The sequence below is a fragment of the Talpa occidentalis genome, unplaced genomic scaffold (genome assembly GCF_014898055.3).
Source record: "Talpa occidentalis isolate TD23 unplaced genomic scaffold, MPIMG_talOcc4v2.1 talOcc4.2, whole genome shotgun sequence".
Classification (NCBI taxonomy): domain Eukaryota; kingdom Metazoa; phylum Chordata; class Mammalia; order Eulipotyphla; family Talpidae; genus Talpa; species Talpa occidentalis.
The window spans coordinates 38187416-38200254 of NW_023602073.1; the positions used below are offsets into that span (position 1 = coordinate 38187416).

Here is a 12839-nt window from a genome sequence, read left to right on the forward strand (position 1 = left end):
AGTATACAAAACACTAATATGAAGGGATATGTGCACTCCTATGTTCATTGTTAATAGTATTTTCAATACCAAGTGATAGAGCAACCTAAGGGTCCAACAATAGATGAGTTGGTTACAAAAATATGGCACACAACACACAAATACTACTCAGCTACTAAAAAAACCCCACCGGACTAAAATTCCTCTTTGCAATAATATCGATGGTACCAAGAAGAGACTATGACTCACAGAATTAGCTAGAAGAAAGAATAATACCAGGGAGAGTAATGGTTTGTCCACAGATCCAAACTATAGCCTAACTTGAAAATAAAACAAAAATCTCTTACTTAGAGAGACCAATTTTCATCAACTACTTAAAAATTTATGGGCACAGAATGAACTACATCTATTCAAACATAGTGTTTTTCATTAGACTGTTATTTCATTGCAATCTGGTTCAGTATGCAAACTTGTAACATAAAAAGGTAATGAAGGGCTATTTATTAAAAGAGATGGATAAAAGGGATCTGAAAAGCATTATCCTTCAGGGCTACCATGCGAAACCCTGCCATTTCTTATTTTCCATTTTGTATAATAAGAACGAAAGTTTAAATTATTCATATTAGTTTTTTACTTTGACATTTACCAAAAAGACTCTTTTCAATTTCAGAAAAAATTGTTCGTATTAACATGTAGTATACAGTCTTACACATGCATACCAATTAATTTAAATCTAAAACTTGCCTGTGACATGATTCCTTGATCAGTAAAGACACATTCATTTTATATTAAATTCTATATGGCCAATACTGCAGTGAGGAATTATTGGGAAATGGGCCTCGCTGCTGGCTTTGGGAGTAAGTCTCAGCTCTATCACTGCTGTGGCTTGAGTTCAATTCCCCACGAGGGAGCTAAGCCACATAGGGTGCAGTAGCCTTCTCCTGTCATGGCCTGCTGCTCCCTGAGCAGGTGTATTTCAGTACATCTGCCTGTTCTGCTCCCCACTCTCTCTGGTGAATCCTTTCAACCACTGCACCTCTGGTCTACACCCCAGTTCTTCTATGCTTAAAAAAAATACATTGGAAAAGGTGCAGTCTTTGTTTGGAAAGTCTGCAAAGCAGATCAAGGAGAAAAGACTTTAATGAGAAACTATTTGAGAATAGTACAGAGCAATATGATGAAGGATTAACATGGGTAATTCAAACTAAGCATAAACTAACTGAAGTATAAACTTTTGAGAATAAATCAATCAGCTAATTCTGTTACATTACATTCATTTATCAACTCTTAATCAACTTGCTTCAGTGTACTTCTGCTACATTGTCTGGTCCACAAATCACTATACAACAGAATACACTTAAAATATGAAGAGGAACTCCATTATGGAAGTTTGTAGATGGCTCACAGCTATTCCATGCAAACACAGTTTGGGGAACCTCCCCTCAGGAAACCACAGGAAACAGGTCTTGGGCCCAAAGTCTCTACAAGGGTGTTGCCACAATATGCCCCCCGTGGGGCAGAGGAGTGTGCACGCATGAGCCACAAATTCATGGTCCTCCTTGGAACCCGGGTCCAGGTTAGTTATTTAGGCTTATGAAACAGGACTTGGGCACTATTCCAAAATGTGCTATGGATCAAACCATGGCAATTCAACCCTGCATTTCCATTACATTGTGAGTGCTCCTGCATCAGGAAATAATCTCCTCTTTTCACCACCATAGAGAACACTTGATTTTCCTAGGGCTACAAGAATTATGGGGAGTGATGTATTACTATCTCGTCTATTCTTTCTCTGCACTGTTCCCTATTGGAATGGCATTAAAATTAGCCAAATCAGACTGGAAAGGAAAGGAAAACAATGAAATAACTGCAGGGGACATAATTTGAGGAACATTTTCCAGGACATAATTTGAGGAAATTCAAGGATTTTCTATATTATTGATGCAGATGTTGGCTACATAGATCAACTGAGGAGCAACATTTTCTTACCCAGACCTAGATGTGGTATAAATGGAATTAGAATTGATTTCTAATATTGATGCAGAGTTGGCTACATAGATCAACTGAGGTGCAAACATTTCTTACCCATGACCTAGATGTGGTATAAATGGAATTAGAAATTTCCTCCATATCTGAGGATTGGAAAGCTGATAGTATACCAAAGACTATGATTCAACTAAGAGGCCCACATAGTAAGACCTCCGTAGTGGATCATGGCTTTTAGCAGTAATGTAAGCAAAACACCCAAAAGCAATAATTAATATATATATGCGCGTGTTACTCTAGTTTATAACACTGTATAAATTTTTGGAGTACAGCTTCACACCTATTAAAATGTGTAATTCCACACCACACACACCAACAGAGTTCTAATGTGCCTCCACTAACAGGCTTCCCCTAACACACACACCCCCTCCAGGATCAGGTCCTCCTGCCAATTTGTGTATGTGCAAGCATCGACTTCTTTCCTTTCATGTGTGTGTGTGGTGTGTTGTGTGTGTGGTGTGTGTGCCCTCACCCCACTGAAAGGAGGACTCTGGTGAAGTTTTTCTTAGAGGTGACCCAAGAAGCCCATCTGGACCCCCAACACCTCTCCCAAGGGAAACAAGGAAAGTCTGAGAAACTGTCATCCAGGCAAACTGGATGGGATTATTGGGCATAAAATGGACATTAGCAAAAACGAATTAAAGTATGGCGTTTAGTTATTTGTCAACATTTGCTGCTTTAGTGGTAAAAAAAAAATCTGTACTCATGTAGGATGTTAACAAATGGAATGGTGTGGGATAAACAAGACGTGTACTGCCTCTGCAACTTTTCTGTAAATCGAACAGTATTCTTTAAATGTTATTTTTTAAAATACTCTCAATATTTAATAGGTTATATAAAGAAAAATTTTTTTCTTTTCCAGTTTTCCCAGGTATCACCGTCCAGGGACTGGAGAGAGGGGTTCTGGGAGAAAATGGAAACCTCACACACAGGGCAGGCTCCGGAGTCTCCTCTCCTCTGAGCCCTGCTGCTCTGACTCCTCAAAGAGCATCTCACCCCCCAGGTCCCGCCCTCCAGCACCCCCAACTCTGCCCACCTCAGCCCCGCCCGTCCTGGCGGCGCCACCAAATCCGGAGCAGCGCGGCAGCGCCCCCGTGTGGCCACAGGGCTGAGCACAGGAGCCCAGAGCCGCCCTTTCTCCTGCTCAGCCAGGCCCTCCCCAGGCTCCCTGGGCCCCCAGCGGCAGGACAGGGATCTGCACACAAGGGGGCGCCCAAGTCCAGTGTCAGGTCGGAAGTCCTCAAATTTTCTTAGTCCTATGGACAAAGGACAAAGCAGGTTTCCAGGTCATTACAGCTGATTCCCAGATTATGGGCTGATCCCCAAATATAGAGGTTCCTTCAGTCTCGGATGGATCCTTGGACTCCAGAGTCTCTGTACTTTGTTTCTGCTTCTGCTTCCAGGGAATTAACATTCAATTCTACCCAGGAGCCCAGGGCCTCGCCCAAGAAAAGGACAAGGTTCCAGGAAACGCCAAGACCCGTGGGCCGATAACCCATCCATGTCTTAGAGCAGGGAGGAGCAGGAGTGATCACAGCCGGGGAGAGACCCGGGGAGCTGGTGGTGGTGTGTGGTGGATCATTGGTGGAAGGGCCGCACCTAAGAGGAACAATAACTATAGAAAGATGACCCACGCTGTAAGGAAATAAATAAATAAATATAGATCTTTTAAAAATTTCCATTCCTGAATGAGGGGAGGTTGAGGAGAGCCCCCAGGGCATGACTAGGAAGACAGGGAGGCTCCTGGAAATGGAGCAGGGGATGAAAATGGGACTAGGGGATGGGGCCCCAAAAGAGTGGTGGGGGCACCAGGAAGGGTGGGGCCAGGAAGGGGCAGCATCAGGACACTGTGAGGGAAGGTCTGTGTGGGTGACGCGGCTCTGGCTGGGGCTGGGAGAGTCTCTGTCTCCCCTGGTGGGACTGCAGAGGGGCTGGAGCTGTAACTGACCAGGGAATCACTTAGGTTCTGGGCCTTTCCTGTCCGTGCAGGGCTGGTGTGACTCAAACACGCACACTCAGGCTGATGAAGGAGAGAGAGGAGGAGAGGACAGATGGTTAGGAGGAGGCCCCCATTTCCTGAGCCACAACATCCTCCCCAACTCCCCAATGCTGGGGTGGCAGGGAGATTCCTGGAATCAAGAGGAGGTGATTCAGGGAATCAAGAGGAGAAAGGCCTGTGCTGCCCTGGAGGGCCAGCACTGGGGGCTGATTCTGGGGCTCCAAGGCCCCACTCCCTGCAGGCGGGTCAGAGTCAGCCCTGCTCACAGCTCCAGGCTGCTGACAGCCCCTCTGTGCCGTGACCCTGCAGACACCGCTCTGGGGATAGTATAAAGAAACAAAACAGCAAAATTAAATGGGAATCTAAAAACGGTAGAACTAATTTTTTAAAATCACATATTTTGAAGGACACTTCAGAGGACGTGGAATCCTTGTCTGACAGCTCATTGCAATCAGGACCTTGACAGTCACGTGAGCTACTCTGGCCTCCACTGTTTCTTGTGAGAAAACAGCCACTGATCCCTTTATCGCCTGAATATTTTACTGGTTTGTACCAAATCACTTCCTCCTTTGCACCTAAAACAAAGATCTGGCGTCTCCACAGTCTCTGAGGGGGAGGCGGCAGGAGGGGCCTCACTCAGAGGCTCCAGCTCTGGGTCCCACGAGGCTGCGATGGGGACGAGATGTTGGCGGATCTGAATGGCCGTGATCAGCGTGGAAGGACCTGCCTCAGAGCTCCTGCATGTGGCTCCTGGAGAAAACCCTCAGGTCCTTGTCCTGTGGGCGTCCCCTTAGCTGAGGGTCCACCGTGTGCAGGGAGTCACCCCAGAGAGGGACCAGGAGGGGAGCCCGGGCGGGAAGTCTCAGCCCCTGTGAGCCTGACTCTGTGACGTGGCGCGTCCCTTCTGCTTCATTCTCCTCACGAGGAAGAGCCAGCGAGTCAGACACACTCACGGGGGGAGCTGTCTCCCCTCCTGTGTATCCCAGAACTGGTGGAGAATTGAAAACCAACACAGTAGACCTTCTGGACACTCATTATTTCCATTCTGCCCACATAAAAAATAAGCTGCCTCCCACCCAAGACCCCTAAAAGTCTCTCCCATCACAGAAGCAGCGTGACGTCAGCATCTCATCGTGTGACTCAGGACCATGCAGATGAGGCGCCTTGAGAGCATCTGTGCAGTGAAATTGTCTGTGCTCAGCTCCTTGTGGGCTAGGGCAGTTTCCCATAAGCCCTTGATGAAGATAGTGGAGGACAGACACAGGGCAACTTGTAGACCCATTTTTTAATGTTTAAAAAAACTTATTGAGATATAACTTTTGGCCATTTTGTCATTTGTTGAAGGCTCACCTGTCATGTCCTTTTGGTAAGTGCAGAGCAGGACAATCATCCCATACTCTACCTTGAGAACATCTCCATCACCACAACAACCTTGTTTCCTGGGCCTGGGCCCATGGGCACCAGCCCCACTTTCCCCTCCCCAGCCCTGGGCAGCCAGAGCCCACTCTCTGCCTCTGGGGATGGGCCAGGGAACTTCTCTCTAAACACATCCCAGGCGACTCCGCTGACACAGACCTGCAGTGGACATTTGGGGTACCCTAATCTAATGCATGCTGGTGCCCAGGAACATACTCCACAGGGTGTTAAGGTCACAGAGAACCACATGACCCCACCCAGGAGGCCCTGCAGCCTGGGGTGTGTGAGGAGAGAAGGGCAGTAGCTGCCTCAGAGGGGGCCAAGGCAGAGCCAGGGAGGTTCCTTCCTCAGCAGGAAGGGGACATGGGAGCTGGGTCTTGAAAGCCAGATGTGGGCACAGGAACAGAAGTGGCTCAGGGAGCTGATGAAAGGCCGACTACATGACCTCAGCAGTGATTTTCTCCATGTGACCTTGGAGATCCCTCCCCAGCACTCTGTGAACTGGGAAGTGATACTGTCCTGACACCCCTCCCCCACACCCTCTCAGAAACAAGGACATGGAGACTGAGGTTATGGCAGTGCCAAGGTCAGAACCCCTGCCACCTGGCTAATGTCTGGGCCTCTGGACCGACACCATCCTCCAAACTGACCGGGGCACCAAGGAGGCAGTGACCCTGGAGCCCTCACCACCCGCTCCAGTTACCACACATGTCTTGTCTGGATTTGACTAAAGACAAAAGCACAGTAGTAAGTCATCATGTCATCACCCTTTATGGAAATGAACTCACCAAAGAACAAGACACAGAGTGACTGGTTGTACCAAAAAACAAAACCCAACTTGATGCTGCCTCCAAGAGACAGGATCAAAACAGCCCCACTGCGGGAGACAGGTATAGGCCAGGATGCCTCAGGCGCTGCCCAGGGTGGACAGTTCACACCCCCACTGCTGGAGAAGCCAAGACAGGATCAGGATCCTGCAGGCATGATTGTATTTTTTTTGATACTCTTCTTTTTTTATTTTTTAACTTCACTTTTCACTTGTAAACACTATTTGCTTTCCCCCACCCCCTCAGGTGTAGTCCCCATAGAGTTTCCTTCTCCAAGGCACCCGTGCACCATCACCTCAGGCCCCTGTGCTCCCCCCTCCCTCCCTCTGGTCCTCCACACACTGGGGATCAGAGAGAGACTGAGACAGGGACACAGAGGAATGGGGCAGGGACAGAGGAGCCGAGAGGACAGGGACACCACAGAGAGTGAGATGAGGACAGACCAGGAGGGGTAGAGAGAACATCAGAGGGACATACAGAAAGAGAAAGGGAGAGTCAGCCAGTGAGGACAGGGAAGGAGACAGAAGAGGCTTCGCTGGCATCACTCACTGTTGGAGTGGACACCCCCTGCCTTGGGTGGCCTCGTCCCAGTCAGAACCCAGCCCCAAGTCGATACAACCTCCAGGCAAGTGGGCAGGTATGTGAGCAGGCAGGGGGTCCTGAGAAATCTGTGGCCGGCAGGTGCGCACTGTCTGTGGCCCTGACACCTTGACTGGGCCTGCAAGGCCCTGTAGGGCACAGCCAGAGAGGAGCAGGCCTGACAGGCACTCTGGGTGGGAGGACAGGCACCCCAGGTGGGAGATGACTCTGCCCCCAGCAGGGCTGGCCAGGCCTGGGTGAGGCGTGTGCAGGTGCCCTTCCCCGGGTGGGAACCTCCAAGTGCTGTGAGCCTGACACCAGCCTCCCCTTCAAGGGCAGCAGAGAGGAGTGACCCACTTCCCAGGACTGCCCTGGGAGAGGCTCCACACTCTGGAGCTCCTCTGGGCCCATGGGAGACAGGAGCCTGGAGTTGCCGATGCTGCAGGGCCTGCTCCCTGGCAGGGAGGATGAGCCAGGTCAGCAGCCAGAGACCAGAGTGCCCAGCAGGGGCCCTGGCTACGTCTCGCCATGTCTCGCCATCCAAGGGCTCAGGGAGGCTGTGCTGCTGTCAGTGTTGTGGGCTGGGCCTGGCATGGAGGGTGAACAGGAAGTGGCCCAGGCAGCCATGGGATGGGGGGGGCATCTGTCTGAGCAGGAAGTCCAGGGAAGGGGACCCAGGAAGTGACATCACCTCCGCGAGATGACAGGGCACACATGACCTCGGAACCCTGGTCCCCAGGCAGTTGGTTCTGAACCAAATCTGACCCAGCTCACTTGCCTGGTGGGCCTGGACCCGGCACCATGTTTTCTTGCTGTTTGCCCAGGTCTCCCTGCAGTGGACCCAAAAAATTTCCCTGAAACTCGTGTCGCACTCTGCTGAAAGGCATGAGGAGCCTGTGTCGACGTCTCTGGCCAGCACCAGCACTGCCCCTGAGGAAACTAGGGGGGCCCTCGGGACAGGTCAGGCCACGCCAGGGCTCTGATGCCCCCACCCTCCCTTCCCCCTGTGAATGTGGGTGTGCGAGCGGTGAGAGTGAGCGTGTGCGTGCTCAAGGAAGGAGGGTCTGGCCCACCCAGGAGGCGGGTCATGTCTACACCAGAACCAGCCTGGCTGGTGGTGGGACCCAGAGAGTCATGGCTGCTCCCTCTTGCCCCAGCTGGTTGCTACCCAGCAGGTGTGTCTGTTTGCTCCCAGAGGGTGTTCTGTGTCCAGGAAGGTGAAGAGATCCAGAGAGTGCAATTCCCCGACTGTCCTCCCACAGCCCAGTGTGGGATCTGTCCCAGCACAGAGCCCAGGTTGAAGTGCACCCGCAATTTGAGATTGGGGCACATGTCCAAAGGAACTGGCTGGAGTACACAAAGCCCCTGGAGGAGCTGTCCGAGGGTAAGTGGCACAGGATGGTGCATGGGCCCGACTGGGCGGGGTAGGGTCAGGTGCCCTTGGAGGAGACCACACGGGCTAGATTCAGACCACGAGCAGTATGACCTGGCATCTGTAGCTGCCGAATTTGGGGAACAGAATCCCAGGGGCCCCCTATCTTGGGCTGGTCTCTGCTCAGGGCTCTAGCATGTGGTCTGTTTGCAAAGGCAAGTGGCAATCTGGCATGTGGCTGATGGCCTGTCCTTTTGCATCCTTAGCCCCTTCTCAAGGAGCACAGCCAGGCTCCCCTGCTGCCCATGGGACAGGCCAGGAGACCAGCCAAGTTGCTGATTGGAGACAAGCAGACACTAGGGGTCCGGAAGGGCCAGGAGAAGCCGTTCCTGCATATGCTGTTCCAGAGCAACAGGAGAGCCCAGCAGGCCTGCTGGGTCAGACAGACAATGCCCAGGGTACTGTAGCTGTTCCTGGGCACTCTGAGCTCACTAAACCCCTGAATAGTCAGCCTGAAACTCCCCAGATTCCAGCAGGATGTCTCCAGGCTGCTGAGCTAATACCAGCCCTGCTGGGGAAACCAGGCCAGGACCTTAAACTGTGGGACAACCTGCTGGGCACAAGCACACACCACCTGTTTGCAGGGAGCCAGGCCCTAGCCAGGCCCCAGCAGGGCAGCTGGCAGTGGTGTGTTTACACCAGCCCCACTGTGGGAGACAGGTAGAGGCCAGGATGCTTCAGGAGCTGCCCAGTGTGGGCAGTTCACACCCACCCCTTCTGGGGAAGCCAAGACTGGAGCAGAATCCCGAACACTTCTTTGAGGATTCTGAGATAAGAGGAGTGCCGTGGGAGGAACCAGACAATGACCAGGATACTGAACCCTATAGGGACAGTGCTGAGCTCACTCCACCCCTGCGGGACAGCCAGGCCCTGGTCAGGAGAATGCAGCCTATGCAAGAGCGTCCTGAGCTCAAACCATGCCTGTGGGAGGAAGCCATTTCTGGCCAACATCCTGCAGGTTCAAGTGAGGGTGCTAAGCCACAGCAGCCCTGCCTGGGGAACCAGCCCCTGCAGGGATCCTGCAGCACAAGCAGAGGGTGCTCACCTGATGCCATTCCTCCAGGGTCCCATCCCTGACCCCTGTCCTGCCTGTCCACCTCTGGTACAGACTAAGCACCGCTGACCCCAAACCTCTCCTCACCCACCTCCATAGCCACATGTCCTCATTTAACTTCTACTAACCCTGCACCCACAGACACCTGGCCCTCCTCTTGTAGTTCAAATCTTTGTTTCCTAATTGATTTCAAGTTGTTTTCATTTTATTTCCTCCAAGGTTTCTTGTTCATTATGGAAGTACAAATAAAGTTTGTTTTGTATCACCCAAGTTTTTTTACTCCTTCTGAGTCCAGTTCTGTCATAGTGCTGGCCTCCTTCTCACTGTGGCCTTGCGGAAGATCTACAACCCAGTGTAAACCGTTTAATCAAACCACTCACTGCCCAGGCCCCTCAGTCCCCGATTCATTCACATGCCTGTTACCTCTATTCTGAATTCTACCTGGACGTTTTACAGAGAAGGAACCACATAAGTGGTGACCTGGGATCTTCCCAAGTACACAATAGAGGTAGCACACATGGTAGGTGTAATGCAAATTTGGTTTGTTGGGCCTCCCTGGTGTCCCAGGGGTGAAGTCTCAGCGCTGTTACCACTGAGGCCTGAGTCTAGCCCAGGCCAGGGAGCTGACCCTCCTAGGGCTCAGCAGACTTCTCCTATCTCACCAGATGCTCCCCTTAGCAGTGTCTTTCAGTAAATCTACCTGGTCTGCTTCCCACTCTGTCTCTGGTGAATCCTCTTATTCCCATGCTTCAAGCCTACACTCTAGTTCTTCTCTGCAGAAAGAAAAAAAAAAATGGGGATGCTCAATTTAAGTTAATCGGTAGGGTTTTGCAAATGAGCAATATCTATCAAATCAGCCATATGTCATTACATAAGTATAATCAAGAAATCATTATTAATGTCTACATCAGTCCATGTTAGGACATCCATTTATAAGAACATATGTTTTAGGAGGAAGATATTAAGATTAGAGATGTAATGGGATATCCAGGGCTACAATTTCATTAAATAGTCTCACCCAGGAGCGCCCAATGAGACAGCGAGGAGTGGCAAGAGCTGCAGGCAGTGCCCTGATGACTTAATTTGAATGGTGGCAATGTTGACCTCCCTCCGTTATGGCTATAAAATAGACTCCTGGCAGTGGTTTGTGACTTTCTGAATGATTCAGTGCTGAGAAGGAGCAAGATGAGAAGATGAACGTCAAAGGAAGTTAGGAAATGCGTTTTTGTCCATGGGAGTGGACACAGGGTGTAAGACCTTTGTGTCTCATCTTAGGTCTCACCTCAGAGAGCACCTACCACAGATAATGTCCCCTTTGTGTGGATAACACTCAGCCTCTCTCGTTGGTCACCCCAGGGCTGATTCAACAGTCCCTGAAAGTCATAAAAATTGAGATCAAGAGTGATTTGATCATACCTGTACCTGAGTCCAGTAGCATGAGTTTCTTCTCATCATGGGAGATTCATCAGTCACTGTCACTCATGAATGCCCAGATTTCCAGTCAAAGAAATCACAGCCAAGCTCTTGCTGTGATAACATCACTTAGTAGACCAGACAGCTACATGGTAACAGGTGCATTTCTTCATCCAGTTTACCCTGTTATGGACAGTGATTTGTTCTCAAGAATTGACATCCATTCTGGATGTAAGATTCCCTTCCCTGACTGCCAGCATCTCCATTCGAGAGCCAACAGATTGCCTAATTTAACAGCATAGAGCCTATATAACATTGCCTCTGATATATAACATGTGGGCACATTTTATGGTGAAATAAGTATGACATTAGCAGCATGTCTGCAGGAATCACTGATTCTACCATACAGCATGTCACCTGGAAGTTGACAGCATAATTGAAGGATGAGAGACATTAAAAACTTTTAACATTTTATCTTGGGCAAAACACTCTGTGATGGTGGAAGGCAGATTTCAACATGTGTTATACACATTGAAGTAATGGCCAATATATAATCTGTGTTCCAATATCGAGAAAGCATGGATCCTGGAACTAAGAGGTGAAGAAGGATCAGCCACTCTCACCATTACTCCTAATGATCCACTGGAGGAATTTATTCATCTCACCCCATGCCTTTCACCCTATTAGATTAGAGGCTTCCCAGGGATGTGAGGTGGGAGGTTGGGAGGCATATTTGTACCAGCAAGGTTCTGCTGGATTTGATGTTATATCTACTGCCTAAGCATTTATATTCCGTGAGCCAGTGAGCCACAATGAACTCTATTGTGATCGTTTTCAGGATAATTGACCCTGATTCCTATGAGGAGCTAGGGTTGCTGCTGCACAATGGAGTAAGAAAGGAGCACGTGTAGAAACTCTGGAGATCTGGGGCTTCTTGCCAAGTTGAAATACAAGCAGGCCATGCAGAAACCATGTCCTGATGGGGGTGAGGGACTCAGCCTCCAACTCCACAGGGATGAAGAATGTAGGTTTGCTCCAGGGGGAGGGGAATCTGGAATGGGTGTGGGGGAAAGAGACAAAGCACATTGATAATGGTGTTGTGACCACATGCATCTGTGGAGGCTTGGCTCCATTAACTGAGTCTTTTGTAGAGCTTGTCACTGACCACCACATCAAAGACCCTCTGACTGACTGGACTCCGCAGAGGGCATGAGAACATTTGAGTGGTGTAAGGAGTAGACCTTATGGAACATTTCTCAGGCCTCATGTCTTCTATCCCTTCAGTTCACCTTTTCACTGCTATGGTTTATTGCTTCATAGTGAGCAGTTCCATGCAGGAATAACCTTCCACCACCTTAGTCCAGCTGCACTTTATTTGTCACTTTCTGCCTCAGGTCCTTTCTGAAGCCATTCTGTGAGATGACTGCTGCACCGGTCTGGCACCTGCTCACTCATGTACAACCTAGGAGAGGGAATTAATAGCCCCTGTGGCGACCCTCGATCTATGGGAGATAGAAATCAGTGAGTAAATAGGTCCCTCCATCTTTCCTTCCATCGGTGGACAATTCTGAGGTGTATTCCACATAGCTCCTTAGAGGGCCCCAGGGAGATTGAACCCCAGTTGCCCATGGCAGTACCCAGGTCAGTAAAGCACCCTGTTATCAACTTTTCTTCCACTCCCTGCTTTATGCTTCCTTTTCCCATGGTAATGAACCCAAATAAACTATTTGCATGCAAAACCTCAAGTTTTTTTCTGGCTAAGATATGTGTGTTACTTGGGGAAAATGGAGATGGGGATAAAGCTGCTGATATGGGTGTGGAAAGGTATCCCAGGAAAATTATCATTTATGCTAAATGCTGTTTATGTAAAAACACATAGATATGTAAAGAGATGCATGCAAAAATGTCACCAAAATATTAATGCTAATTATTATGGTAAGATGACAAGATAATTTTTATTACATTTTTATATTTCAGAAGTTTCATATTTTATAAATGGTTTGAGTTGTTCACAATGAATGTGTGATATTTACATAATATAATTAGAGAAACGCAGTAAAAATGGGAGTATAAATAATGAGACAATAAATAGAT

At 49.3% G+C, this 12839-nt stretch overlaps 1 long non-coding RNA gene across 1 annotated transcript; it reads left to right on the forward strand.

The window, feature by feature from the left end:
* Nucleotides 1-7528: 7528 nt before the first annotated feature.
* On the forward strand, nucleotides 7529-8595 carry LOC129146419 (uncharacterized). Its single transcript, XR_008553122.1, has 3 exons — nucleotides 7529-7806; nucleotides 8042-8230; nucleotides 8485-8595. It is a non-coding gene; the product is annotated as an uncharacterized LOC129146419 (long non-coding RNA).
* Nucleotides 8596-12839: the final 4244 nt, after the last annotated feature.